A 6,864-nucleotide genomic window follows, 5' to 3' on the forward strand; every position below is an offset into this window, starting at 1 on the left:
AACAAGGTGGCAGTGCTGTCTGCTCTTCACAAGGAAAAACCAAGTCAAGGGATATTCTGTCAGATTATTTACACAGCGTGATTAGACGTGGTACTACGTGAAATTAAACAGGCATCAAAGACGCGTACCAGTAAGTCTACCAACAAAGAGCCGTAAATGAAAGCTCTTTTCTTGATATATAATGAACGAATTTCGTTTGCTTTCTGGCTTTGTCTTCTGCACCTCCCAAGGAGTCGCTATGAGGATACAGGTTCACTAATAAATTACAGCTGAGAACAAATATCTCAAATATTTGCAAAAGGCATCGTCCTTAGCAAGAAGCATGTTGAAGTGTATTTAACTGCCTTGCCTGGCTGTCTGGAACTGGTAAGTTGTCCTTTATAGGTGACAGACCATCTATCAATCGTGTTGAAGCTCAAGTTGACAGTTAAAGACCCCAAGTACATAGCTGATATTCAAAAGAAAATTAGAAGTAACACGGAACTTTCTTTGAAAAATACAAATTGCCTTAATAAGTACGACTTGGATCAAAGACACAGAACTGCTTATCTACTCAAGATGGTTCAGACTAGTTTGTGTAGATATTTAAGTTCTTATGACATATTTTGCTCTTACTGGACACTTCATGAGAGCTATCCAGGCACACTACGAACATCAATCAAATCTCCAAACATCTCTGGGAGATGTCATTTTCCCATTTTGTTTTTTAAACAGATGGGTAAACAGGGAAATTCAATGCCTTGTCCAACGCTTCTCACTGAATCAACACGGGATTATTCCACCCCTGCTCCTAACCTCTCTATGACATGTCTTCCATGTTAACTATTCAGCTACAATCCTACAAATCTTTTCAGAGCTGTTTGTTTTCCCAATTTTAAAATGTCGTATGTCAGTTTAGATTTCAAGAGATTTATTCTGCTCAGCTCCCAAATCCCAGGTCTGAGCTCTGAGGCTCACACCCCAACTCCCTGGTACAGGCAGGTGACATGGACCCATAAGGCCTGGCTGTGTCCTTATGAAGCACTGGCCACCTGTGGCACGCCACCCAAAGCGGCGAACGGGTTGGTTTTCACTGGCCTGAGCTGGCAGCCACCAGCACAATCCCCCTCCCGGTTGTTTACAAAAACTGCTGGCTGCCAGTCTGGGCGTCCACCCCCAGGCCCAGCCTTAGGCGGCCACAGCCAGCACGAGCTCACCCCCGTGAGATGGTAGCTGCCCTGCACTCACCATCCCAACCCCAGTCGCTGGAGTGGGCCCCCCACTCTGCGCCCAAAGGAAAGAACTTATCGAAGATGGTTGACCTCTGATTAACATGGTCAGTTCTCAGTGATCCACAGCGAACTGACTCTGGAATTCTTCATGCCAAAGGAGGACATCAAGAGGCTATTTTTGACACAATTATCCTTATCCTATTATGTCATAGTTCAGTCAAAGAGTTTCTAAGCCAAAACATTATTTCTAGCCTAAACTGAATAAAAGAAAAAAGCCAGTACACCATAAATACTTACGCATAGGATCTGGCATCGGAGAGGGCCAAGATGATGGACCCACACCCCTTACACTGAAGGCAGGGGACGCCGAGCAGTTTTCCAGTTCCTCACGTGTCACATATGCTGAGTATGACCCCACTGTTGCTTTCAACAGAGGCCACACCTGTTCCAAAATGCAAGAACGAAAACATTCCAAAGAAAATAGTGTATCCTCCAATGTACGAGTCACCCTGCTGTTTCTTTTTCATTAGTGAAAAGAATGTGAGAGTCAACTGTACTCTTGTTCCAGGCATACCTGTGACAGTAGAGAAAAATCTCTGCGCCTCATTTTAAAGCAAGGTAAAGCCTCCCGTTCGCTGTCATGAACTGTGGGTGGCAGGGATGAGGCAGAGGCAGAGGCAGAGCTATGCGCATGGGGGCCGGTGCCGAGGGGCTCTTCAGTCCGACAGACCCATGAAATTCAGACAATGAATCTCCACCTTCTCCCTTCCCCTTTATTTCCTGGAGAACTCCCAGAACTTCCAAAGAAACAATGCATGGGATATAAACCTTCTGAGTCCTTGAACATCTCAAATTACTTTTATTCTCTCTCTTCACAGTTGGTCACTTATTTCCTGGTAGATACATTTTAGGATTAAAGTTATTTCCATTAGAAATCGAAAGGCATCGCTCTGTTATCTTCCAGTCACCAGTGATGCTGAAGAGGATCTGATTTTTGTTTCTTTGCAGGTAATTTATTTTTCTTCAGTGGAAGTTCTCAGGGTGTTCTCTTTATCTTTCATACTCTATAATTTCACAAGAATAGGTCTAGGTCTTTTTCATTTGTTGCGTTGTACCCTCAGTAGGCCCCTGTAACCTTCATCTGGAGAAAATTTTATTTTTTATTACTTCTTTGATCGTTTCTTAAACTCTTGCTCTCTTTCTAGGACATTTATTAGATGAACTTCCTGAATTAGTCCCCATGTCTCTTTATTCGTATTTCTGTTTTTTTCCTCTACGTTTTGAGAGATTTCTTCTGTTTTGTTCTCTGGTACTTTCATTGAACTGTCTCAGCCCTCATCAGCCATACTTAAAGTCTCTGACTTTCTGATTATGTATTTTTTAATGGCACGTTTTCATTGTTTGGGGATGGAAAATATCTTTTTGAATAGGATGCTTTAAAAGTGCTTCCTTGCTCCCTGAGTTTTTTCTGTTTCTTCTGGTTCTTCTTCTTCTTTTTAAAAAATCTCTTTTAAAATCTTGTTCAGAATGAAGATACTTGATTCTCTTTGTCTACCTGACAGTCTCTGGTTTCCTGTTCACATTTAACGTGAAAGGACTGTGCAGCCTGGGAGGCTTCCTCTGGTGCTGTGCAAGCAGCCTGGTTCCCGGAGAGGCCGCTCCCCCCAGGAGGGATTCTTACCAGGCCTGTTGCACGAGGCAGAGCGGGGCTTGTGAACTGGCAGGTTTTACGTCACCTGAGAGAGGAGTCAGCTGGGAGATTGGGGGCCTCCTCCATCTCTAGCCCTGAAAAAAGCCCTTATTCTGGGTCATCAGTATTCCCACTAGCAACCTAACTTCCCCCCAGATTTCTCTGATTTATATAGAGAAGATTTGGGTAGTGCTGTATTGGTGATAATGGTAGGGTAATCAATTTTTTTAGAGCCTCAATTTGGGACACAGTTGCACCAGACTAAAAACAAAAGAAAACCAAAAAACAGGCCCCCAAAACCCATAATAGTATAATATAAAATAATTATACCTAAGTGTGTTATAATTTAACACAAAAATACGAAAAACAGGTGTTTATTTGCAACTCTAGGTCATTCCGTAATATTTACTCTTCTGTTACATACATGCTATTACTTAAAATAACAGTAGGACTAGACAACAGTGGCAATGAGTAGTATTTAATAGTAAAAGAATTACTAATAAATAAAAAATTAAAATTAATTGATAGTAATTAAACAAATACTGTGTAAGAAAATGTAATTACATTTTTATAATATTTCTCTCTTTTGATACAACAATTTATCTTACCCCTTCTTGGAAACTATTTATTGTATATTTTCATTTTTTAGGCTATATTATTGTGTATTCCTAAGATGCATAAATGTGAGGGGTTTTTTTTAAAAAGGGAAACACAATAGGAATAATTAAATAGTTATTACCTATATTTAATAAAAACGACAATGACATACGTTTTCCGTCCCTTGATACAGTTGGATATTTTTACTCTTTCTGTTTCCTTTTCCAATAATGCTTCTTTGAATTGCTTACAGCTTTTTTTTTTTTTTTTTTGACCATGCCACGTGGCTTGTGGAATCTTAGTTCCCCAACCAGGGATTGAACCTGGGCTCTCGGTAGTGAGAGTGCGGAGTCCTAACCACTGGACCACCTGGGAATTCCTTGAATTGCTTCCAGCTTTAAATAAAAAGCCTTCTTTTCTTTTACGTAGTAGTAAAACTGAATACTGTCAAAATTCACTGCCTCGCAGTGCTCTTATTAAGCCCACATTATACTGATTTCTGGAGTCAGGCCAATGTGATGGCCTCAAGCTAAATAACCCCTCAACAAAGGCATTTGGCCATAGGATAGTTAGGATTTTTACTTACCAGCACTAGCAGGTTTGTAGACTTGTATGCAGCTGTCCCAAAATGTTCATTCACTTTGTAGCTATGGACTTTTCCTGTTGGACCAGCTCTCTGCTAATCAGGTCCCTTGCATTTATAATTTCATCATATAGGCTGGCCATCTCCAAAATGTCCATCATTTTAAAACACTCTGAAGCACGTCGGGTGTCATCATAAATTAAATCTCTCTCTGTGGGGGAAAAATACTTTAAAAACACAGAAGTAATTTGAACTTGTGAAATCAAAGCTGGATTTCAAATAAGTTATGGTTTTAGCAAACATAATAAGAAACTCTTATTTAACTTGGCTGCTCCTTTCCAGTAACAGATTTTTGAGTTTGGAAGTAGTCTTATTTCCCAAAAATGAGTCATTTCTTTTTTTCTGTGTGACTTTTTACTGCAACCTACGTTTCACATCAAACAACTCAGATGCGGTGAGTCTCACCTTTTCTAGGAGGCTTACGGGCTCTTCATAGATCATCAAACCGTTTTGCAGAAACAGCACATACATTTCTGTTTTACTGTAATCCTCTTCTCCATTCTCATCCCCAGTGTGTTTCCAAGCACTCTTGTGTTTCTACGTTCCTCTTGTCCCACATTTAGAGAACATGATTATATGGGAGGACAATCTTTTAATTTAATTTCTGTGGCTGGCAACAAAAATAGCCATCTTGTAGCAAGAAGAGACCTCCTTACAAAATATCAGAAATCTAAGTGCTTCCGCATGTTCTGAAGAACCTGCAAAGTGATCAAAAACTTTTCATTCCGAAAGCCTCAGTATCACACAGGTAAGCAAATCACATCTTTTTTTTTTTTTTTTTTTAATAAATTTATTTATTTATTTATATTTATTTTTGGCTGTGTTGGGTCTTCGTTTCTGTGCGCAGGCTTTCTCCAGTTGCGGCGAGCGGGGGCCACTCTTCATCGCAGTGCGCGGGCCTCTCACCGTCGCGGCCTCTCTTGTTGCGGAGCACAGGCTCCAGATGCGCAGGCTCAGTAGTTGTGGCTCACGGGCCCAGTCGCTCCGCGGCATGTGGGATCCTCCCAGACCAGGGCTCGAACCCGTGTCCCCTGCATTGGCAGGCAGATTCTCAACCACTGCGCGACCAGGGAAGCCCCACATCTTTTTTTTTTAAGCAGTGTTCTGTACGAGGTGTGAAGGACATTTGACAGCTGAGATCTTTCATTTTCTTTGGTAAGAACTTGATGCAGGAAATGGAATTTGCCAAAATTTACATTTGTGTTGTCTGCCAAATATGCAGCTAGAGGAGGGAAGCTGAGTTTTTTTTTGGACAGGATTGTTGATTAAAATGATTTGAAATTCCATTTTTGAAATCAAAGTGCCTAAGAACTAGGGGGAGAATTTTTTAGTTGCTACAATTTGATGCTTCATTTGATGCACAGTAAAAAGCATAATCCCTGGTAAGATTTTACAGAATGAGTGGAGTGCTACAGCATTAGGGGCCAACACAAAATTTATCAAAATGTTCCCTTTTGTTTGCCCACAGGTCATTTCAGTTGCATCTTCTTGATCAGAAAATGTAATTTTACTACTTTACTCAATTTCATGGAGCAATCAAAAGAAGAATACAACACTCTGAGCTTTTTTGCATGGTGTACTCAAGATAATTCAGCAGTCACTATTTTTGACTGAGCATTGGTGTCTTTGGGGAAACAAAAAACTGGATGGATTTAGAAGTACTTGCCTGTCTCATCCCAGATGTTTGAGGTCCAGTCTCTAGGAGTACTTTCGTGCCCTCTTCTCCACAATGACCAAACTCTTTCTGGCATGTCATGCAGTGTGCCCTGCTTTGGTTATTTATTTCCCTGATCCAGTTGTATGCGTCCTTCTGTCTGTCATTACAATAACACAGCTGTTTAGTCTCGTTCAGTGATGTCTGGGTCATGCGGGTGTGAGTTCATTGTTCTCATTTTGATGGCATGAACTCTTAGAAAACACGATCACAGTATTCACAGTGTGAAAAGTTAAACAAGCACTATCCCAATACAAAGCACAGCCATTACTTCACGGGCAAAGTCAAAGTTCCAGTGCATTTGAATTGCACACTGGAATCTCATCGCTCGGGGGATGAAACCACAGAGGATCTAATGAGTGAACCACAAATGGTGGTCACCAACATCAGCGGTCAGGAGAGGTGAATGACAATGACAACATCTATGAAGGTAAATAATCTCTGCCACGTCCACTTGACGTTAAAGATATTGCTGCTTCAGTCCCTATTTTGGGGGTCACTGTATGGGTTTTATACTTTCCCCCCAGACTTTCCAGATCTGGGAGGGATTTCCCAGATGGTGGGAGTTTCAGTAAAAATCCAGGATAGTCCTGGGCAGAGTGAGGCAGTGGTTCTAGAAAGATCTGTCTGTGCTCCATGGGGAAGGGGTGGGTGGGATACAACCATCCCCCATATAGACCTGTCTTTGATCCTCAGCTTTCAGCTTCATTTCTCAGTCTTACCCCTCTAGGTGACTCAGCCCTCAAGATCTCCAGGTAGACTGACAGACAGACAGACAGAAGCATGATCTAGGCTAGACGTTCTCAAACATGTTGGTCTCTGGACTCTACATTCTTAAATATTATTGAGGATGCTAGCGAGCTTTTACTTATCTGGATTGTATCTGTCAATGTTTACTGAATCAGAAATTAAAACCGAGAAATTTTAAAAATAATTATGTATTCACTGATTTAAAAATAACAATAATAAAATCATTGCATGTTAACAGAAAAAAGCATATTTTTTCATG

Source organism: Balaenoptera borealis (assembly GCF_965194805.1).
Source record: "Balaenoptera borealis genome assembly, contig: HAP1_SCAFFOLD_712, whole genome shotgun sequence".
NCBI classification, from domain to species: Eukaryota; Metazoa; Chordata; class Mammalia; order Artiodactyla; family Balaenopteridae; genus Balaenoptera; species Balaenoptera borealis.